The sequence below is a fragment of the Acomys minous genome (assembly GCF_964271855.1).
Source record: "Acomys minous genome assembly, chromosome: 4".
Lineage (NCBI taxonomy): Eukaryota > Metazoa > Chordata > Mammalia > Rodentia > Muridae > Acomys > Acomys minous.
Genome location: NC_140486.1, coordinates 15,038,204 through 15,062,557, shown reverse-complemented (window position 1 = coordinate 15,062,557; position 24,354 = coordinate 15,038,204). Strand labels below are relative to the sequence as shown.

General features: G+C 41.5%; 1 long non-coding RNA gene and 1 pseudogene across 2 annotated transcripts in view; one reads left to right on the top strand and one right to left on the bottom strand.

The window, feature by feature from the left end:
• Nucleotides 1-24,354, bottom strand: part of LOC311597021 — a 323,741-nt gene that overhangs the window by 230,426 nt on the left and 68,961 nt on the right. The window contains exon 3 of the long non-coding RNA XR_014779063.1: nt 5,778-5,950. This is a non-coding gene — a long non-coding RNA (uncharacterized lncRNA). The remainder of the gene's footprint in view (nt 1-5,777; nt 5,951-24,354) is intronic.
• Nucleotides 11,322-13,321, top strand: LOC311595742 (large ribosomal subunit protein eL6-like; annotated as a pseudogene). Its single transcript has 2 exons — nt 11,322-11,342; nt 12,595-13,321. The product of its transcript is annotated as a large ribosomal subunit protein eL6-like (transcript).

Here is a 24,354-nt window from a genome sequence, read left to right as displayed (position 1 = left end):
GTGAGCTCACACAGTTAATCAGAAATTTAGAACTTGAGGTCCGTATTACAGCCTCACCCACCACACACTTCATGCTTCATTTTCAATTACCCCTTAGCCAATTAACTATGCAGCTTAAATGAGACGAGTGGAACTTGGGAGATTAAACCTAATACAGTCAGCTAGCAAAGCTTTAGCATTCAGAAGTTTAATAGGATGATAATAGAAAATAAACTGCCCTGAACTTTGCTAAACCAGGCTACACCAAGCCTGCATAGTCCAAAGTCAGCCGCCATGTCAGACTCCAGGGACACAAGTATTTTTAGAAAGCCACTGCACCTTGTCTTATTCTTTTGTCTTCTCACTGTACTCACAGCTTTGCCAGAGCCTTCCAGAATTCTCCTTGTGTAGGATATGTGGTTATTTGTCCCTTGCTTTTCATTGGTGGAACATCCTTCCAGACCACCTATTGTTCTCTCAAATCATTTCACATTTGCTTGGCTCATTTTTTTCCTGAGTTGGCAAAAAGATAACCTTGGTGACAGAACAAATAGTTTTCAAGTGAGCCATTTGTGAACGACCTTTAAGAAAAATGAGTGTCTTAGAATGGTGTGGAATACCACTTTCAAAGACATGGATTCTCTTTCAACTGTGCATGTTACAGGCTGAATGATCTTGTAAGACTCACTTAACTGAATCTGAATTGAGCAACAATGTTTTCTGTACACCTGGCATAGCAAAGACAGCCATGCTAGTTGGTATTATGTGAGGAAGCACACAGCTCTATGAAATAGGTTCTGCATGGAGACCAAAGTCTGGGATGCTCACTGTCTGATAAGAGCCCAAAGTCAAGGACAAATAAGGTAGAGCAGGAACTCAAAGAAAAATCCCTTAGATGAAGGCAGATTCCCAAAATGCATATTGAAGGCAACACAATTTGAGCAAGACTTTGAAGAATGTATAGATTATACAGGCAGCAAAAGAGTAGCAGACCAAAAGGAAACCTCCAGCAAGATGGTATAATATAAAACACCTTCAGGAAGGGCAGATCCATCTGATAGGCTGACAGCAAAGCATAGAAGCCTCTCACAGTCAGGCTGAGAAGCTGAATTCCTGCTGCCAACAGCCGGCAGCTTTTCAAAAGAACACAAAAATCAGGACGTGGTGGAAGATGCTTCTAGTTCCCGATTTAGATGTCTGAGGCAGGAGGACCATGAATTCAAAGCTAGTTTGACCTACATAGTGAGACACAGTCTCAAATAAAACAATCCAAAGCAAAACAGAACAAGACAAAGAGGACAACAGGAGACCTGTTTGAAGGCTAACACATGAGGTAGTTTTGTGACCGTAAGGAAGGAAAACAAACTGACTGAAGCAAGAACGTAACATGTTTATGAAACATAAACAAAAGAAATTTCCCACTTAGGGTTAAAGAAGATGTTAAAATGTCTGACACCACTAGGAAGGTGTCAAGGATAGTGATGATAAAGACCTTAAAAGTTCAAGGTCTACCCTGCATAGTGGAACATGTCTGTAACTCAGCACTTAGAAGGCAAAGGCATGAAAATCAGGACTTCAGGGTTGTCCTTGTACAAGTTTTCAGTCAGTCTCGAAACAGAAAGGAAAGGTGGGGGCAGGAAAGCTGGACTGAACTCAGCAAGGAACACTTGTCTGAGAGTCCCAAGTTCAATCCCCAGTGCTGCAAAATCTACAAACAAATCTAAAATAAAACCTAAAACTATAAAATTTCTAGAGGTAAATAGTGAAAAAACATTTTTAAAAGAAAAATTTAAAAGCCCAGCATGGTGACATACAACCTGTAATCCAGGACTTCGGAGAGTATCTGGACAAGTGATAACCAAAGGCCCAGGAGGAGGGCAGCAAGGATTTAAACTTAGGACTTGTGTGAGAGAAACCATGTCCGCATCTGTAAATTGAGGGTTCCTACAATATCAGTAATTTCTGGCCTTGTGTGTGCATTAGATTCCCCTGGAAACTGTCTGAAAACACACAGTGGAGCAACTCATCAGAACCCACTCAAAGGCAGGTGGCTCCCTGGGGTGAGGTTCTGGTGCTAAAGTGCCTACCCCAAAGCTTCCAGCCACTATGGATTCTTTGGATAAGATAGTGGGTGGTGACAGATTCTCAATTGGCTCAAGTTGACAAAAATGTAAATGAATCTGCCATTGATCAATAGTCCTTGAAGAACAGGGTGCTCCATATCTATAAGCCAGGATCCAGGAGGCTCAAGAGATCTAGCCAACCTGAGCTTCGTGAAACCCTATCTTAAAAAATAAGATAAAATAAATGTTCTTACTACAGAGAAGCACCTTGCTAAATAATCAAGTGAAGGAGCATGTTATCTCACTCTCAGAGAGCTGTGGGATAGGAAGGGTTAAGAGAAAAGGAGAGACCTAGGACTAGAGTCTTGAAGTTGTTCTAACTGGAGGCGCCCTGTGCTGCAGGATGCTAGGTCTGCTGATATTCCTTATCCTTCTAGCTCACACCCTCTCAATCCATGTTACCTATGGATTCCTCAGCTATCATGTGAACTACACAGGACAAACATTCAAATGCTCTTTTCTACATGAAGAAACACAAGTAAGAGACAAAAAAAAAAATGGGCCTGGTCCACATACTCAGCTGGCAGGGTCCAGATGGGAAAGGATGCAGACTTCCTGCCAGGACTCTCCTCACCTTCTGTTGTCTCTGCAGAGCAGACAGACTATTCTGTAGAGACTCTGAGCTCTGGAAAATGGGGTGGGAGTCAAATCTTAGGGAAGCTTCACGGTCAATCTACAAGCCATTTCTCCCACTGGATTTGCAGTTAGAACTCAAAAGACAGCAAGGCTGGCTGATTTTAATTTCCTCGTGTATTTTCTTCATTCTGCGACAAAGCACCTAGGAGAAATAAACTCTAAAAATTCAGCCAGAGAAGTAAGCAATGTAAGTCACCCAGAAATGATAATTTTGGCTATGAATCAGATGTTTGCTGTGTGTGAGGCTGTGAAATGCTAGCTGTAGTAGTGTGGATTTATAATTTGGTCAAACAGCAATCACATGTCTAAACTAGAACTGGTTCTACTCTGAAAACTTCATGGGACACTATCAGGCCAGGAAAAGACTCCTAGGCTACTAAAGAAAGCTCTAACTAGTGTGCCATTTACATCACTTACCACACTAAGTATAAATGAGCACATGCTCTCCATTCAGAATCATATGTCAAAGCCATTCTTTCAGAGAGCAATAGGTTTAGGGAGTAGAAATCCACTCAAGCAAGAAGATGTTTAGAGTATCCAGAGTCTATCATACTGGGAGCTGGAGAGATGGCTCAGTGGGTAGAGCTAGCTCCACAAGGACAAGGACATAAGGTATAAATCTCGGCACCCTTGTAAAATCTGGGAGACGCAGTACATGGAGACAAGCAGATACCAGGAGCACTCAACCAATAAGTCTAGCCAGCTGGTGAGCTCCAGATCCAGTAACAAGACAGTCTCAGAAAGGTAAGGTAAAAATCCACAAAGGAAGACACATGCCTTTGTCTCTGGCTTTCACATGCCCACACAAGGTTGAATGTATTGATTTACCACACACAGTACATATGCATGCCCACTGGTGACAGACTGAGTTTGTGTGCTTTCCCATATTAGCCTCTGGTTTTCCTTGGGGTAGATTTTTATTCATTAAAGACATGAGTCTGAGTCCAGTGGACCTCTGTGGACTCCTGTGTTCTCTAGAGTCACTATTGTAAATTCTCAAAAGAGAGAATCTGATAGATTATTAACAAACTAAGGAATTGGCTGGAGCATGGTCAGCACGAGTCCAATCAGGGGAGAGGGCTGGGAGCCTAATACGCAAGTCATTTTCCCAGGAACTTTCTCTTCTCTTAAGATCAGCTGATGGGGTTGGAGTAGGTTTGGTTTTTTGTTTGTTTGTTCGCTTGCTTGGTTGGGTTTGTTTGTTTGTTTGGTATGGTGTGTGTGGTATGTGTGGTGTATATGGTGTGTGTGTGTGTGTGTGTGTGTGTTGTTGTTGTTGTTGTTGTTGTTGTTGTTGTTGTTGTTGTTTAGAAAAGCAGGCTATGGATGGAACAAACATTCCCTAAACTACCTAGACGGTCACTCTATATAAATGTAAGAGGTTGTTCTGAAGAAGCTAGCTGAAACAAAGGCAGGGTTTGTACATTCTTGAATCTCCACAAAATCAGCAGACTGCATGTTCCAAACATGCTACATGTGCCTGCCATAAATCCAACAACACATCAGCAGATGAGAAAATTTAAGGCTATTAATGTATTTCAGCTGGTTGGCACCTTAAGACTTGATTGCAATAAGTAGCTTTAACATTGGACTTTTTTTTTTCTTTAAAACAAATCTGTTTACACTCACTGTGCTAATTGATGGAAGTGACACCTAATTTACAGATTTTCTTTCCTGTTGGAGAGCAGTTATGTTTTTCCTAACACAGAGCTAGGAATGAGGTATACAGCAAAGAACACCTATAGGATCTGAGTGTCTGTTCCTTGCCAACTACCTTTGCACTAGCCTTGGGATAATGGCACGTTATCCTCTTAACCACTTGCTAGAGAAAGATGCTGTGGTCTGCAATGAACCACTTAGTACTGAGAGCAAGTCTTCATCTCTCAGGGCCTCCATGTTCCCAAGTGTAAAATGCGATTATGTTACCAGAGAGGCTCCTTGGGAAAGTAGGAATAAGGATAGTAAGGATGAGTAAAGCAGGGACCTCTAAAAACAAAGTTCCCACTTCCTGGGATAAATATGCGAACACACATGTGCTGAGTGTCTGGAAAAATAACAATAAGGCTGCAACTGGCATCCTGGGGTTTGCTCCCCCACCACTTACAGTTGTGTGTGAGTGGCTGAAACTATAAAGCTTCCATCTCCTCACTGTACAATGGAGAAACTGCCTATATTAAGTGGCTACTTAAGAGCTCAACATGGAGACTTACTGTAAAACTTTGATAGGATCAATTCTCTGAAAAGTCAAGTTGGGATACAATATAAATTCAAATTCTAAGAGAACCTAAAAAATGAGTGTAATTTGTTAATTCTTTAATTTCTCTAGAGAACCCTGACTAATACAGAGGACAAAGAGGGCAGGGGTGTGTCCAGTGGTGGAGCATCTGTCTAGCATGCATGACTCCGTGCCCAATCATCAACACCATAGAAATACATAGCAAAATAGCTTGGCAATTACACCAGAATTCAAACAGAAGATGGTATATTTTTCTGGAAAATCTCTCTGAAGTAACAGCAAGATTATGCTGCTCATTACTTTCAGGATTTTCAAACCATTCAAAGTTGAAAGTCACATTTCTGCCAAAGTGGACAGGGAAAGTTCACAAGGGCTCAACCCTACACAAAGAACTACAGACAACTAAGGAATGCAGAGAGTAAGAGAAACAGTTTACCCCAGGAAGGAGTACACCAACTGGTTGTCCAATAGCAAAGTCAGCCCTGAGGATGTGAGTGCAACTGGCACTGTTCAGACTGAGTTAGTTATGTTTGGGAATATATGTATATAAACATGTATGTATATAAACACACACACACACACACACACACACACACACACACACACACACATATATATATATATATCAACAATTAAAAGAAAGAGATCCATGAATTTGAAAGAAAGGTGTATGAAAAGGTTCGGCGTGAGGAAAAAGAGAGAAGAGTGATGCAATTATATTATATTATATTATATTATATTATATTATATTATATTATATTATATTATATTATATTGCAAAAATGGGGGTAAAAGGAACTCACATGTCTCAATGATGTTTCCTTGAAATTTTGATGTTTGCAAATACCACTGAAAGTCTGTGGACTGTACAAGCTGGGGCAGAGCCCCTGTCTTGAAGGATGTCTTCAGTGAACTGTTGTTCTTCTCATCAGTCTCAATGGATAGCTGTAGCCTCTAGATGATATTTTTTTCTTTCCTATAAAATGGGAATGACAAATAGTAATTACTAATAATTCTAGAGCTGAGCAAGAGATTATATTTGGTGCCTGAAGTAATGCCCTGAGAGCAAGTGCTTAATAAATCTTACTTATCCTCATGCTCATTACTGCTATCATTATCATTATTGTGGTAATTTCTTTTTTAATTTCTTATATCTCAACATGCCACTTCTTTGAAATACTGTGTACAGGCCATTGAGTTCTGTTTCTTACATAAACAAACTGTGCTTTCCTTGCTTCTATGAAAAATACTTTTCTTTGATCTCCTACCAATTTACTCATAAATATTTTAAAGAAATTATATCACTTTATCAAAGCATTTAGTTGGTTAAAAAAAAAAGATGTGAAATGAACTGGCTCAATACATTTTTAATTACCAGTGGTTGCACTAAAATACAAAGAAGTTTTATTGGGTCTGAAAAAAAGATATGGGAAAATTAGAAGCAATAAGTTCAAGACCAGGAAGTCAGTACCCCTATGACAAAGTAAAGGAGGCCAATGGCTGACAGGCCAAAAGGATCCAACAGAATCATCTGACCCAAATTCTTGCTGCTTCAGGTAGTCTGTGGGCCAGGAGCATTAGCATAACCTGGGAATATGTTAGAAATGCAGAACACACTCAGCCTTGACCTGTGGTTGCACTCACATGCACCCATACATACAGTCCATGACCCCACATGCACAAAATAAATGTTAAAATGCAAAATCTGAGGTCCCTCACTCTATGATTCCAATGTATATCAAAGTCTGCAAAGCCCCAGTCTAGACAACCTTTTAAAAACACCAATATTTTGATCCTAACATATTGTGCTCACCCATCATCCCAAGTATCCAATAAGCTGAAGGTGAAGGGCTCCCTTGAGCTCAGGAATTCGGAGCCAGCCTACACAACATAATGAGATCTGAGGTTGAAGAACAAAATTGATGTCCAGGGACTGGGGAGGTGAGTCAGTGAGTAAAGCATTTGCCACATAAGCTTGAGAGCCTGAGGTCAAACTCCAAGATCTCATGTAGAGCCAGGCATGGTAGTGTACATCTGTAATACCCTTGTTCCTGTGGCAAGATGGAAGGCCAAGACAGGAGGCTCCCTGGAAACTCACAGGCCAGACAGTGTGACCTACACAGCTGCAGAGACCCTGTCTCAAACAAGATGCAAGGCGATATCCAGGTCTCTCTCTCTCTCTCTCTCTCTCTCTCTCTCTCTCTCTCTCTCACACACACACACACACACACACACACACACATGCTCAAAAGATTTAAAAACATGGCCATAAATCATTACCTACATGAATAAAATCAGATTCTCAGGGATGTCAATGATTTTTTTTCCCCTGTAAGAAAATGTCTATCTGTGCCTGATAGAGTAATGATTGACCAAAGAAACAATTCCATCTGAGTCTAGCTTAGTGACAGGTGAGTTGGCAGGGGCAACTTACAGAAGCATACATGAGAGGTTATTTGGAGAATCACTGTGTAACTCAAAGGTGACTGCCTCACTGTAAAGGCCATGCATGACAACTGCTTGTTACTTGCAGGTAATCTCAGTGGGCCATAGAGTTTCTTCTCCCCACCAAGCATTACTTTTTGTATAACCTTGAAGAATAGCATTGGGAACTTCCTGGGCTTCCTGGGCCTTTATTTGCTTCCTGCTTCTCATGAGCCTCCCTTCCCCACTCCAGGAAGAAGTGTTTCAGTTGGGATGAAAGAGCCACAGCCTGGGATTCTGGGTATTGGCATCTTTCAGAGCTTTCTTCACTGCTTCTAACACAAGAGCTGAACACCCTGCAGAAAACGATATGGTGACATAACAGGCATCAAAACAGTGAAGAAGGAAGAACTTTCTAGGCAGAGCAGTGAGAATGGAAAGGCAGCAAGGCAAGGGCTGAAATTTAACATAAATGGTGATTCAAGACAGAAGTGAGGCCATGTGATTTGATGAGGACCTTACTATATGTGCTGCAGATGGGGTTCCAGCAGGATTTGAATAAGGATTCTGTTCCGTATCAAAGTCATTCCGTCTCTACTAACAGGTCATGGTGACTACTCTCCATGGTGTCCTTACTGCCCTGTGTCTGTCTCCTTCCTTATTGATACTACATCTGATTTTAGGTGGTATGTTTGGTGCAGTGGTCTTTTAAACAGCAAGCAGAGTTTGGTGATGGGCAGTGATTAAAAAAAAAAACACAAAAATTTAAGATTTAGACTTCATGGGCAAAATAAAACCTGATGTTCTGTCACATGGTCCAATAACTATAGGAAACAATAGTGATTGTACATTGCAAAATAGAAAAAAAAGGATTTTCAATGTCCTTACAACAGAGGAAAAAAAAATGAGAGCAGCAGGTGAGAGGAGCATCGACAGCAGCTGCAAACAGTGATGGCCACAGAGCAAAAGCAAAGCGGTGGTGGCAGCAGCAGGTCTCCCTGAGTGGGTGCTCTCTCAGAACTCCAGGCACATTGACTGTCCTCATACGTTCCTTAGCTGCCTGTTGATCTTAGGGCCTGCGCAACAATGTCCTGTTCAGAAACTCTTTTGCTGAGTTCAAGACTGTCCCTCACTTTCTCTTCTATCAGATTCGGTGTATCTGGTTTTCTATTGAGGTCTTTGATCCATTTAGGCTTGAATTTCGCGCAGGGTGTAAGTCTGGATCTATCTGGATTCCTCTCTATGCAGTCTAGCGTTTGTTGAAGATGCTGTCTTCTTTTCCCCCAGTGTGTATTCCTGGCCTCTTTGTAAAAAACCAGATGTCCATAGGAGTGTGGATTTGTGTGTAGGTCTTCCATTGGATTCCATTGATCAACATGAGTTTTTGTGCCAATACCATGCTGATTTTATTACTATAGCTCTGTAGTACAATTTGATAACAGAATGGTGAGACCTCCAGCACTTTTTTTACTACTCAGGATTGTTTTACCTATCCTGGGCCTTTTGTTTTTCCATATGAAGTTGAAAATTATCCTTTCAAAATCTGCTAAGAGCTCTGTTGGAATTTTGATGATGACTGCATTGAATCTGTAGTTTTTTTATATACGATGGCCATTTTTATTATGCTAATCCTACTGATTCATGAGCACGGAAGATCGCTTACCTACTGAAATCTTTTTCAAATTTTTTCTTCAGTGGTTTGATGTTTTTATCTTACAAGACTTTCACTTATTTGGTTAGAGTTAACCTAAGATATTTTATATTATTTGAGGCTATTAGGAAACATGTTGTTTCCATGATCTTTTCAGTCCATTTGTAATTTGTATATCAAAGGGCTACATATTTTTGTGAGTTAATTTCTATCTAGCCACTTTGCTGAAAGTGTGTATCAGCTGTAGAAGTTTCCTGATGAAATTTTTAGGGTCACTTATGCATACTACCATTTCCTCTGCAAATAACAGTAATTTGACTTTTCCCTTCCCAATCTGTATCCACTTGATGCCCTTCAGTTGTCTCATTGCTCTAGCTCAGACTTGAAGTACAATGCTGAACGGGGATGGAGAGTGGACAGCCTTGTGCTGTTCGTGGTTTTAGTGACACTTCCTGAATTTCTATTTAAGCTGCTGTGGATGCTGACTAAGGACTTGCTGTAAACTGCCTTTACTGTACTGAGGTACGTCCCTCTTATCCCTAATCTCTCTGGGATTTTTATTATGTAGGGGTTGTGGATTTTGTCAAAGGGTTTTTCTGCATCTTATGAGATGATCATGTGGTTTTTGTCTTTCAGTTTGTCTATATGGCGAATTTATTACATTTATCTATTTATATCTGTTGAACCATTCCTGCATCTGTGGGATAAAGCCTACTTAATCATGGTGGATGAATTTTTTGATGTGTTCTTGGATTTTGATTTCAATTATTTTATTGAGTATTTTTTGCATCTGTATTCATAAAGGAAATTGGTCTATAATTCTGTTTCTTTTGGGGGGGTCTTTATGTGGTTTGGGTATCAGGGTGACTGTGGCCTCATAAGTTGGATAATGTTCCTTCTGTTTCTATTTTGTTGAATAATTTGAGTATTGGCATTAGCTCTTCTTTGAAAGTCTGGTAGAATTCTGTGCTGACACCATCTGTCCCTGGGCTGCTGTTGTAGTAGGAGTCATCGTCATCGTCGTAGTATTGGGAGACTTTAAATGACTGCTTTTATTTTACTAGGGGCTGTAGGTTATAGGTCTGTTTAAATTGCTTATCTGATCTTGGTTTACCTTTGGTAATTGGTATGTATGGAGAAAATTATCCATTTCATTTAGATTTTCCAATTTGGTACAGGTAGAGGTTTTTAAAGTACATCCTTATGATTATCTGAATTACCTCAGCATCTGCTATTATGTCCTTTTTTCATTTATAATTTTGTTATTTAGATCCTTCTCTTCAAACTTTTATGTAATTTGAATAAGGGTTTGTCAATCTTACTGATTTTCTCAAGGAACCAACTGTTTATTTCATTGATTGTGTGTATTGTATTGTGTTGTTGTTGGTGGTGGTGGTGGTGGTGTTCCTATTTTATTTATTTCAGGCCTGAGTTTGATTATTTCTTAGCATCTAGTCCTTTTAGATGTAATTTCTTCTTTTTGTTCTAGAGCATTCATGTGTATAATTACTTACTGTTATGAGAGCTCTCCAGTTTTTTTTAAATGTAGGTATGCAGTGCTATGAACCTTCTTCATTATGTCCCATAAGTTTGGGTATGTTGTATATTCATTTTCATTCAATTCTATAATATCTTTAATTTCCTTCTTAATTTCTATATTGACCCATTTTTCACTCAGTGGTGAGTTTTTTGGTTTCCATGAATTTGTAAGCTTTCTATTTCTGGTGCTGTTAATATCCAGCTTTAATCCATGGTAGTCAGATAAAATGCAGGGTATCATTTTTTTCTTGTCTCTTTTGAGATTTGTTTTGCATTGGAGTGTGTGGTCAGTTTTGAAGAAAGTTCCATGAGTTGCTGAGGAGAAGGTATATTCTTTTGTGTTTGGGTGATATAATTTGTTAATATCTAATAAGAAAGTTGATTTATGCTGCTATTTAGCTCCATTATTTCTCTATTTAGATTTTTGTCTGTATGACCTATTTATTGGTCAGAGTGAGATACTGAAGTCTCTCACTATTGGTATGTGAGGGTCAATATGTGATTTAAGCTGTAGTAGTGTTTCTTTTATGAACTTGGGTGGGTACCCGTGTGTTTGGTGCATAGATGTTAACTGTAGTGCCATCTTGGTGGATTTCTCCTTCGGTGAATATATGGAATCCTTCCCTACCTTCTAACCTGTTTTGGTTTGAAGTCTATTTTGTAAGGTATTAAAATGGCTATTATCAGCTTGCTTTTTAGGTCCATTTGCTTGGAATATCTTTACCTTGAGATGATGTCTATCTTTGATGTTAAGGTATGTTTCTCAGATGAATCAGAAAGTTGGATCATGTTTTCACGCCTATTCTGTTAATCTGTGTCTTTTTATTAGGGAATTAAGACCACTGGTGTTGAGAGATATTAATGAGCAGTGATTATTAATTCTTGTTATTTCATTGTTGTAGATGGTAATAGTGGTGGTGGTGGTGGTGATAGTAGTAGTAGTGTGTGTGTGTGTGTGTGCGCGCGTGTGCATGTGTGTGTGTGTGCGTGTGCGTGTGCATGTGTGTGTGTATGTGTGTGTGTGTGTGTGTGTGTTTGTGCATTCCATATTTTTATTTGCTGGTCTCAGATTATATATTTCCTGTGGATTTTTAGATGTAGTTAACCTCTTTAAAGTGGAGTTTTTCTTCTGTAGGATTGGATTTGTAAACAGATATTGCTTGCATCTTGATTATGCTACTTTATTTGACTGTTTAAACCAGAGATAGAATGACAGCATGACATTCTTGTGTCACAGCGTAAAGGGACTTGATTTTCCACTTGTTTTCTTATTTGTTTGTCCTCAGTGTGAAGATATATTGCTGCCTCTATAGGTATAGACCTGGAACATTACAGAGGGCCAGGAACCAGGAACCACATATGGCTGGGTTCTTTTCCTGTTGTTGTGACAAAATACTTGAATAAAAGCATCTTATCAGAGAACAAGTTTATTTCATCATAGCAGAAAAGTCAAGACCGCACGAGTTTGAAGCAGCTGGCCAGATCATATCTACAATCAGGAAAATGGAGATGGGTGAATACAGACTAATGCTCAGTCATTTCTCCATTTACACAGGTCTGTCTGTGTATCCCTTACAAGGAATGGTGCCATGCATAGTGGGTGGGTCACCTATTTCAATTAAAGAAATCTTCCACAGGCATTTGCAGAGCCACCTCCTAGGTGAGTCTAGGTTGACAATTAGCATAAGCCATCACCAGAAAAGAATGTGATAGCTGCAACATCTGTGGAGGTTTGAATAGGAATGGCCCCATAGGCTCATGTATTTGAATGCCTGCTCATTAGGGAGTGGCACTACTTGACAGGGATTAAGAGCTCTGGCCTTGTTGCAGTAGGTGTGACCTTACTGGAGAAAGTGGGTCTCTGGGTGTGGCCTTTGGGGTTTCAAATGCTCAAATCAGGCCCAGTGTGTGTCTCTCCCTTCCTGCTGTGGATCTGTATGTAGAACTCTCAGCTCCTCCAGTACCATGCCTGTTGTGTGCCTCCATGCTTCGCACCAGATTGACAGTGGACTAAGCCTCTGAAACTGCAAGCCAAAAAGGGTGACCCTAAGGTTAAAAAGCCCAAGCAAGGGAAGCCCCATTGCAGTCGAAACTCTGTCCTGGTTAGGGGAATTGACAGGTACTCCCGATCTGCAATGTGTTCCAGAAATGCCTTATACAAAAGGAAATACTCAGCTGCAAAGTCCAAGGTTGAAAAGAAGAAGGAGAAAGACCTTGCTACTGTCACAAAAGTAGCCTGTGGTGACAAGAATGGTGGCACCTGGGTGGTGAAGCTTTGAAAACTGCCTAGGTGTCATCCTACTGAAGATGTGCCTCGGAAGCTGCTGAGATGTGGCATAAAGCCCTTCAGTCAGCACGTGAGAAAGCCGTGTGCCGGTATCACTCCCGGAATAGTCCTGATCATCTTCACTGGGTGCCTGAAGCAACTGGAAAGTGGCTTGCTGCTTGTGCCTGGACCACTTGCCCTCAACAGAGTTCCTCTGCGCAGAACCCACCAGAAGTTTGTCATCGGCACATCTACAAAAGTTGATACCAGCGAGGTTAAAATCTCCAAACAGCTGACAAACGCTTACTTCAAGAAGCAGCTGTGCAAGCCCAGGCACCAGGAGGGTGAGATCTTTGAAGGAGAAATACGAGATGATAGAGCAGCTCAAGGCTGGTCAGAAAACTCTGGACTTGCAGATTTTGCCAAAGATCTAAGCTGTTCCTCAGCTGCAGGGCTACCTGCGATGATCTCAGTTCTCCCTGACACACAGGATGTATCCTCACAAACTGGTATTCTAAGTGGCTTACAACCTAATTAAACAGCTTGTTACCTTTAAAAAAGTTTTTTTCAAATGGTGGAGACTCCAAGATGGCAGCACCCAGCACACATGGCATCCGAGTAACAGAAGATCAGAGACTATGGACCAAGTGAGTGACTGGGTTGCTGACTCCAAACTGCCAAAGTCTGTCTTTCCCGGACGAGAGAAGGCATCCTAAGAAGTAGGGACACATCGTTCTAGGCCCCCTGTGTGCGGATCCTGAGTGCAAGGGTCACACACAATCTAGGCTCCTGACATCGGAGCCTTCCACCTACAGGAACATGAATATCAAGTTCCTGGGATACACACACACACACATACACGCACACGCACACGCACACACACACAAACACACACACACACATACACATGCGCGTGGCTGCAGCATACAGACACAGACTCCTCCCACCTCCAGGAGAACAGCTCCTGGATACCAAGGACACACTCTCAACCTCCAGTCCCTGGTTCTACCTGTCCCCCCTGTGGAGACTGGCCAGACAATAGGAACATACAGGGTCCCATTCCAAGGTGGAGGCTCCTAGCAGAGTCTAACTACTGTGAGCACAGTAACTGTGGAGCTAGCAAGCTACCTCGCTGCTAACTCTGTCCGTTTGTTCAGAGAGAGGAGAGGGTCCTTCCTGCCAGACATACACAGTCCCATCTTCAGACCTCCTGGCCACTCCCACCATCCTGATGACTACAGATTCCAGAGACATGCAGATCCAGCCTGTGGTTCACAGCTCTACTCCTCTCTTGAGGAGACCTGCAGGATATCACACAGGTTAGAAACTCACACCCTAATTCCTTGCCTAGAGGTCCAACTGGGATACAACCATCAGATTCCAGCACCCAACCCATGACCCGGGGCTCCCCCAGCATGCCTGAGAATCCAGTGGGCTCAGGAACAACCAGCCAATGCCAGGGGGTAACTAGACGGCAAAGGGCCATCTTAGAAACAAAATTTTTAAAGCCCAAAAAACAGTGCAGTATGGCACCACCAGAACCCAACTATCCTAATACAACAAGCTCTGACTATCCTAATGCAATGGAAACACAGGAAAACAACCTTAAATCTATGCTTATGAAGATGATAGAGGCCTTTAAAGGGGGAAACTAATACATCCCTCAAAGAAATACATGAAAATACAATCAAACAAATAGTGGCCTTTAAAGAAGAAATAAATAAATCACTTAAAGAAATACAGGAAAACACAATAGAACAAGTGAAGATAATGAATAAAAGGTTCAAGACCTGAAAATGGAAATAGAATCAATTAAAAAACACAAACTGAGGAAATCTTTGGGCAAGGAAAACTTAGGGATGCGAACAGGAGCTATAGAAGTAAGCATCACCAACTGAATGTAAGAGAAGGAGGTGGCAGATGCCTTGCAGACCCTAAGAGACCACAGAAGTAGTGAAACTAACAGATGTCATGAATCAAAAGGACCTAATAGATATCTACAGAACTTTACACCCAAACAAAAAAGGATATACCTTCTCAGCACTGCACAGAACCTTCTCCAAAATCAACCATATAGTCAGTCACAAAGCAAACCTCAACTGATACAACAAAATTGAATTAGCCCATTGTACTTATCAGATCATCATGGCTTAAAGCTGGACTTCAACAACAACACAAATAACAAAAGCCTACAGACTCATGAAAACTAAAGAACTGCCTACTCAGTGGCCACTGAGCCAGGAAAGAAATAAAGGAAGAACTTAAAGACTTACTAAATTCCAATGAGAATGAAGATATAGCACACCCAAACTTACAGGACACAATGAAAGCAGTGCTAAGAGAAAAGTGCATAACACCAAGTGCCTTCATAAAGAAATTAGACAGATCTCATACAAGCAACATAACAGCTTGCCTGAAATCTCTAGGGGAAAAAACAAAAAAGAAGCAAACATACCCAAGAGGAATAGATGGCAGGAAAGAATGAAACTTAGACTGAAATCACTAAATTAGAAACAAAGAGAACAACAGAAAGAATCACCAAAACCAAGAGCTGGTTCTTTGAGAAAATTAACAAGATGGACAAATGTATAGTGAACTAACTAAAAGGCAATATCTAAATCAACAAAATCAGAAATAAAAATTTAGACATAACAACAGACACAGAGGAAATCCAAAGATTCATTAGGTCTTACTTCAAGAGCCTGTACTCCACAAAATTGAAAAATCTAAATGAAATGGACAATTTTCTTGATAGACTCCACTTACCAAAGGTAAGTTAAACAAGTTAAATAGTCGTATAACCACTAAGGAAATAAAAGTAGTCATTAAAAGTCTCCCATCGCCCCCCCCCAAAAAAAAGCCCAGGGCACTTTTCTTCTACCAGACTTTCAAAGAAGACCTAGTACCAGTACTCCTCAAATTATTTCACAAAATAGAAACAGAGGGAACATTAAAAGCTCACTGTATGAGGCTACAGTCACCCTGCTACCTAAACCCCACAAAGAGCCAACAAAAAAAAAGAGAATTTCAGACCAAGTGCTTTTATGAACATTGATACAAAAATATTCAATAAAATACTCACAAGCCAAATCCAAGAACACATCAAAGATATCACCCACCATGATCAAGTAGGATTCATCCCAGACATGCATGGGTGGTTCAATAAATGAAAATCCATCAATGTAATCTAACATAAACAAACTGAAAGAAAAAAACACACATGATCATCTCATTTGATGCAAAAAAAAAAAAAGCATTCTACAAAATCCAACACCCCTTCATGTTAAAAGTCTTATTAAGATCAGGGATACAAGGCACATGCCAAACACAATAAAGGGAATATACAGAAAGCCTACAGCCAACATCAAATTAAATGGAGAGAAACTTAAAGCAATCCCACTAAAATCATGGACAAAACACGGCTGCCCACTCTTACTCTATATCTTCAATATAGTACTTAAAGTCCTAGCCAGACCAGTAAGACAACTAAAGGAGATCAAGGGGATACAAATTAGAAAGGAAGAAGTCAAAGTATCCCTATTCACAGATGGCAAGATAGTATTCAAAAGTGACCAAAAAGTTGACCAGAGAACTCCTACAGCTGATAAATACTTTCAGCAAAGTAACTGGATACAAAATTAACTAAAAAAAAAAAAAAGTAGCCCCCAATATACAAAGTACAAATGGCCTAAGTAAGGAATAAGGGAAACTATATCCTTTACAAAAGTCACAAATAAATAAAGTATCTTGGTATAACTCTAACCAAGCAAGTGAAAGACTTGTATGAAAAAAAAATTCAAGTCTCTGAGAGAGAAATTGAGGAAGATATCAGAAGATGGGAAGATCTCTCATGCTCATGAATTAACATAGTAAAAATGGCCATCTTACCAAAAACAATCTATAGATTCAATGCAATCCCCATTAAAATACCAATATATTCTTACAGACCTTGAAAGAACAATTCTAAACTTCATATGAAAAAAAAACAGAATAGATAAAATAATCGTACTCAATAAAAGAACTTCTGGAAGTATCTATATCCCTTATTTCAAGCTGTACTACAGAGCAATAGTAATAAAAACTGCATGGTACTGGCACAGAAATCAACTGGTTGGTCAATTAAATGGAATCAAAGACCTAGAAATAAGCCCACACCTACAGACATTATATTTTTCACAAAGGAGCTAAAAACATACAATGGAAAAAAAAGAAAGAAAGAAAGAAAAGAAAGCATATTCAACAAATGGTGCTGGTCTAACTGGATGTCTAAATGTAGAGAATGCAAATAGATCTATATTTATCACCCTGCACAAAACTCAAGTCCAAATGGATCAAAGACCTCAACATAAAATTAGACACACTAAATCTATTAGAAGAGAAAATAGAAATCAGCCTTGAACTCATTGGCACAGGAGACAACTTTCTGAATAGAACACCAACAGCTCAGACTCTAAAATCAGCAATTAATAAATGGAACCTCTGAAACTGAAAAGCTTCTGAAAGGCAAGAGACACTGTCAATAGAACAAAACAGCAGTTTACAGATTGAGAAAAGGTCTTCACCAACCTTACAGTCAACAAAAGGCTAACATCCAAAATATATAAAGAACTCAAGAAATTAAACACTCAAAAAATCATATAATCAAATTAAAAATGTGGTACAGAGCTGAACAGAATTCTCAATGGAGACATCTTGAATGGCTGAGAAGCACTTAAAGAAATGCTCAACATCCTTAGTCATCAGGGAATGTAAATCAAAATAACTCTGAGATTCCATTTTACACCCATCAGAATGGCTAAGGTCAAAAACTCAAGTGAGCACATGCTGGTGAGGATGTGGAGAAAAAGGAACAGCCCTTCATTGCTGGTGGGAGTGGAAACTTGAACAACCACTTTGGAAATCAAAGTGCTTGCTCAACTATGTTCATAGAAGCTTTACTCATAATAGCCAGAATCTGGAAAAATATAAAGAAACTGTGGTACATTTACATAATGAAATATACTCAGCTATTAAAAACAAGGAAATCATGAAACTTGCAGGCGAATAGCTGCATGAGATCCTGCTATTAAGGTCAAAGTCTGCTGTTTCCAAATAGCCTCTGAGCTTGGTATAAGACAACAGACTCCCTTTCTCAGGGGAGTTCCCTCTCTGCCTGACCTGGGGAACGCCAGAACCTCTAGGGAGTGTCACATGGCCCTCAGACAAATTACAAGCCCAACCCTTACCTGTTAAAAAAAATCCATCAGCAAGCAGTTGGGGATTTCTGGAGATGCCCACCCTATGCTAATAAAATGTCTTGGTGTCTTGGCTCTCAACCAATGACTTTTTACCATACCTGGAGTTCATCCCCACCCATAGGATAATTAAGTACTGCTTTCCCCCTCTTGTGATAAGGCTGTTTTGTTACATATAGATCTAGTATTCCTGGCACCCCTAGCCCCAGCAAATCAAGCACATTCACCTGGAAGTGACAGGAGCTCCACAAGAAGACCAACAAAGCCAACCAACCAGGTTTCAGAGGGGCTTGCAGAGACTGACGCACCAACCAAGAACTGTGCATGGACTGGACCTAGGCCCCCTACACAGCTGTAGCTGATGGGTAGCTCAGGCTTCATGTAGGTCCCCTAGTATGGGGAGCAGAGGCTGTCTCTGACATAGACTCTGTTGCCTGCTTTTTTATCATTTCCCCTGGCAGCCTGCCTCACCAAATGACAAGAGAAGTGTGTGGCTCTCTTGGAAAGAGTAAAGTGTGTTGTATCTGGATATCCGACAGAGCTTGGTCTATTACGATGGACTTCCTTTCTCATTCAGGTTCTTTCTTTGCCTGGTCTAGGGAACCCCAGATCTTGTAAGGAGCATCACATAGCTCTCTGGAAAGATTATCAATCCTTTCCTGATAGAACCTATTCAGCAAGCACCTGGGGATCTTGGAAGTACCCCACCTTACACTAAGGAGATCCTAGCCTTCAGCAAATGACCCTTAACCATACCTGGAAGTTCTTCCCCCACCCATAGGATAATTAAGTACTGTGTTCTCTTCTTGTGATAGGACCCCCATGCTCCTGCATGTAAATGAGATACTCTACTACTGCATGCAAATCAAGTGTCCTGGCACCTCTAGCCCTGTTGAATCAGACACATTTACCCACAAGACCCTCCCCACTGCCCAAGGTTTATAAATAAAGGTTGGCTGGCTTGCTCTCTCATGCTCATGCCATTCCTCCACCATGGCTGTCCACTTATTCTAGGGAAGAATCTCTGATGGACATCTGGAGCTTGACTGCTGGTCAAGGCAGTCAAGGCCGCGATGATGAAGCTGCCTTGGCAGCTCCTGCAGCCTGCTCCATCACTACTAGCTCAGTGCTGCCTGCTGGTGAAGCATTGCTGGGCCTACATCTCACCTGACCTACCTGCCGGCCAGTTTCAAACACTGACCCACTTAGTCTGCTGTGCTTAGCATGGCACAAAGGGCTGTAACCCTCTGGTATCATCACAGGCCTGTGCCACTCCCCAGTCTTCACTGCAGTCTGATACCAGCCAACTCATTCTAGAAGAGTAGCTAATTGTAAAACTCAATGGAAAACTCATTTTTTGTTTATTTTTGTTTTTGTTTTTGAGACAGGGTTTCTCTGTGTAGTTTTGGCTGTCCTGGACTCATTTTGTGGACCAGGCTGGCCTTGAACTCACAGTAATCCACCTGCCTCTGCCCACGCCCGGCCTGGAAAATTCATATTTTACTCCCCCCACCCCTGGTGAGACAGGAAACCTCACCTAGCACACAGTCCTCACCATAAAGTGCTGTAGCCATTCCTGAGAGGGAGAAATGAGATCTTTGACCTCAAGGTCCATCTGTTCTCATCCAGACATGGAAGCCAGCCTGCCTGCCGGATGCTGAACTACAGGGAAGAGCATGTTCTCAGTACTGATGTGACTTGATGTGCTCGGTGGGTTGGTAGAGGGAGGCTACCCTTTTCTGAGGAGTAGGGGAGGGGCATGAGAGAAGAGTGAAGGAGGGGGTACCAGAAGGAGAGCAGGGTGGGGGCTAGGATCAGGATGTAAAGTGAATTAACTAATTAATTAATTAATTAGTTTTTAAAAATCAAATGGTAAATTTAAAATGTATATGTTTCATTGTACATAAAATTTAGCCTCAAAAGAAAAAATAAACAAATACTGGATTCTAATATTATGGTCCTCTTAAGTTGTTAAAGTATAGATGTAGGGTGCCTGCATTTAAACTGAAATCTATTTTTTTAAAGAAAAAAATTAAGAACAGATTCATAGATTTGTGATCAGTGAAGTACTGAACTATTAGTGTTGGATCTGGATTGTGGGCACATGCATATTCACCATAAAATCCTTTAAACTTCTATGTGATTCAAAAATGTTCACTAAATTTCATATAAGCTAATAAAGCAGCAAAATGCTAAAGTAATAAAATCTTATGGCCTCAAAGCTTTAGAGAAGGTTCTGGAAAGTACAGGAAGAAAACAACAAGGAAATAAGAGGAGAAAATCCCAAAGGAAACAGGAACCCTGGGTCAGAAAGGATGGTCCCTGAGTCCTAGACCAGAGAGGGGAGCAATGAAGGGGGCATAAATCAAAGGAAGTAGCTGTGGTTCTTAATAACATTACAACCATATAGACAGGGTATAACTTAGAAATACATAGAAATCGCAAGGGGAAAAACATTAAAGTCACAGCTGGTGTGTTCCTGAAAGAGGAAAAACTAGATGTATTTTACACAAAATGAAGCTTAATGCCCAGAGAGTCTATTATCGTCTATAAGGGGAGTGGGTGCAGGGTCTCCTCAGGTCCATAACATAGGAAGGGAATCAAGCTGAAGTGGTGCTTTATTGGCTATACAGGAGGAGCAGAAAAGAAAGAAAGGAAATCTTAGCTGCCAGTCTCATGTTTATAACGATGATATGAATGGAACCTTGGGAGTGACAAACTATATACCTACATTCTAAAAAGTCTTGCCTCTGTGCAAGAATATCTCAGGAGTGTGTGTGTGTGTGTGTGTGTGTGTGTGTGTGTGTGTGTGTGTGTGTGTGTGTGTGTGTACTGAAAATCATCAAAAATTAAGCAGGGTCTCTAGGATGAGACAAGGAAGACCAAACAAGTACAAAGAGGGCTGTTGGTCTAGAAAAAGTTAAATGCATTCCTTCTTTTGGTTGACTATCTAGTCAATAAACATTTGGACAGTAAGCCTTACTTATATAACTTTTTATTTACGAATTTGGGCTTATTTGGGGGCTTTGGCACCCTGGTGTACAAAATGGAAGTAATTGTCAGTATCTGAGACATTCAAGCCCTTAATAGTGTGGCTTCTACTGATTTATGAGAACACGTGAATACATGTCATGTAACCACAAACACGTTCCTGGAATATGCACACCATAAAAGAAGGTGAATTGGTAAGGCTTTCTGTATTTTATGAGAGAAAACTTAGAGATTATGAAGCATAAGATATAGTACAAGGTCTTTTAAGACATCCTGTAGTAATAACTGATATAAATCTTTATGGTATGAGAACGTTTGTGAAATTTGGAGTTCGCCGCACTTTATTAGACAGGTAAGGGAATGTTAGCATGGTAAGAGGAATGGTGGGAGGTGATGCGCCCCGCCTTCGCACTGTAGACAGTTACGGTGCATGTTAAGATGGGCTCAGTTAATGGGGAAAAAAGAGGTCACATCTGTTTGTTTCATGCATTTGTCATTAAATTTTTCATCAGAAGACAGACAGGCAATCTGTAGTGCCAAGCCCTTGTGGGCTTTACTACTATGAGCAAATATGTGATGGGGAGATGGGAAAGACGGAGTAAGCAGTGGAGAGGGGGGAGAGAAAGGGAAGCCAAGCGGTCAGTGCACTGTGAAGAGAGGTGGAACTGGAGCACATGAGGAGCCTGTACAACCCAGGAGGAGCCTGTACAACCCATGAGGAGCATGTACAACCCATGAGGAGCCTGTACAACCCATAAGGAGCCTGTACAACCCATGAGGAGCCTGTACAACCACCTGAGGCCATGGCGAAGTCTGAGCCCAGGCTGCCGCCGCGGGTCATATCTGGGTCCATGGCCCTATCTAAGCAAAGGTCTGTATTGATGTCTGTGGCTCATGTTGCCACCAAAGGCTATCTAGATTTCAGTGGCCTGGGCTGCTGCCTGAGACCATGTTCATGTCCAGGGGCTATGTTGATGGGGGTGCAGTGGCAAACTGGTCTGAGTGGCCTGTGATGCCACCTGAGGCCGTGGTGACATCCTGGCTCTGGCTACCACTGAGGGCCATGTCTAGTTCCATGGTCCTGCTACAACCAGGATCTGTGTTAATATCTACAGCCTGAGTTACTACCAAAGGCCGTGAGGAAGTGCCTGCTCTGGGCTACCACGCATGTGGATGTCTAGAGGCTGTGCTGCCACAGGGAACATACTGATCTGAGTGGTCTGTACTGACATCTGAGGCCATGGTAACATCCAGGCCCATGTTGCTACCAAGGGGCATGTGGTTCTACCACAGCCAGAGCGTGTTGACATTTGAGGCCTGTGTTACCACCAAAGGCCATGCAGCTGTCCCAGGTCTGGGCTACTGCTGCCTTTTGATATTCAAGCACTGTACTGAGCTTGGCCCTGCCCCTTGTGGGGACACCACACTTAGAAGAGCTGGCCCTGTCCTTCACCTGGACAGCATGGGAGAGCTGGCTCCAGTGGCATGAGTGAGGAAGAGCTATCTCTACCCCTTACCAGCTGCAGCATCTGAAGAGCTTTCTCTGCTCCTCTGCTGCTGTTAAGTGGCATGGGGGTTGGGAGAAATGTTCCCCCACCCCTCTCTGCCTGTGGCAGGTGGGAAAGCTGTCTCCACCCCGCACTGGTTGCAGCACTTGGGAGAGCAGCCCTCACACCTCACCTAGGCAGCACAGTAAAACTAGCCCTAGTAATGGTGGTGGCATATGGGATAGCCAGCCAGCACCAAGGGTATGAGAGTATGAGAGCTGTCTCTGCCCCCCACCTGGGCAAAATGGGAACACTGGCCCTGGTGAAGGCACAAGAGAGCTGCTGGCAGGCTGACCAAATCAGCTTCCACCCAGGCCCTTGACCCACTCCATTATCTACCCCATCTTTGAACTGCTAGAGTGCATAAAGGGGCTAACCCTGCAGCTCCAAAGCCACAGGATCTTCATGACACAGAGCAACAACAGAACAGGCTATCTGAGAAGAGTCCTGGTGAGGGTCTAGTATTGATTTTGGAGCAGAAGCCAGAGGCTTTGAAGCAGACCAATGACTCATTGCAATGAACATTTGCAAGGAAAGCTGTTTGGACAAAGGAGTGTACTGTGTGACACACCATGACACAACCCAGTTTCCACAGCAAGATGTTTTGGGTGGTTTTTGTTTGGGTTTTTTTTTTATTCTTATTTTTTTGTTTTCCTTGGCAGAGGAGATTGAGAAGGCAGAGGATGGATATGAAGGGAGACAATGTGATTGGGGTGCACGATGTGAAATTCACAAAGAATCAATTAAAAGCTTTTAAATGATTAAAAAATTCAAATGATGCTGAAAATGTGCAAGACAAAAATTCAAAGTACCAGTCTTAAATTAGGAAAAGTAAGGACTTCCCATGATCCTTTGGAGAGTGTTTAATCCACAATGAGAGACATATTAATTAAATTGGATGCCCAAGAGAAATCCAAACATCAGGAGTTGTTAAATCACCCAAGGACATAGCAAGAATGGGAAAGGTTAAGAAGGAAAACTTTCGACAGTGGTCCTTTTGGGGGATCTTCAAGCCAGCAATCCCACCATCACTTAGGAATATGTTCAAGACGCAAATTTTTGGCCTCCTGTTCCAGACACGCTGAGTCCAAATCCCTGGACTTTGACACCAATGATCTGTGCTCTAAAAATCCTTCAAGTTATTCAGTGTGACTCTGGTACAGAACCACATCCCTCGTGTTCAGGAGAGGTGGTTAAGGATGTACTGATCACAAATAGATTGGTGAAATATTTTAAAGTTTAGAAATATTATTTCTAGGATAAGCATGCATAAAATATAGGCATACTTTTTCCCTCAGTAGATGAAAACATCTGAGGACTCTTCTGTCCACTCTTGGGAACATCTCTAAATTCAGGAGTTGCAGGACACCTTCAAAGACAAGAGTCCTCACCGACACTTCCAAAGCCTTAGCAAATACACAAGGACTGCACTTGTTCTGGCCGGCTGACAAATGGTCAGGAAAAGAGAAAATAGGGTGGGGGAAGCTTATTAGTGACTGGTAACATCATCTCTCCTGGTGCTGTCTTGGGTTCACTGGAGGCCACAGCATAGGACCTCTGGTTAGCCACACTCTGGCAATACTGCCTTACATACTTAATGGGACTAATCTTGGTCTCACTTCACCCTTGCAGGTCACTCCCTACAGATGGCCATGGCCTTCTTGGCATCCTCCTTGCATTCTATTGGTCTAAGAAAGATTCAACAAGTCTCCAGCTACCTCTAGCTTG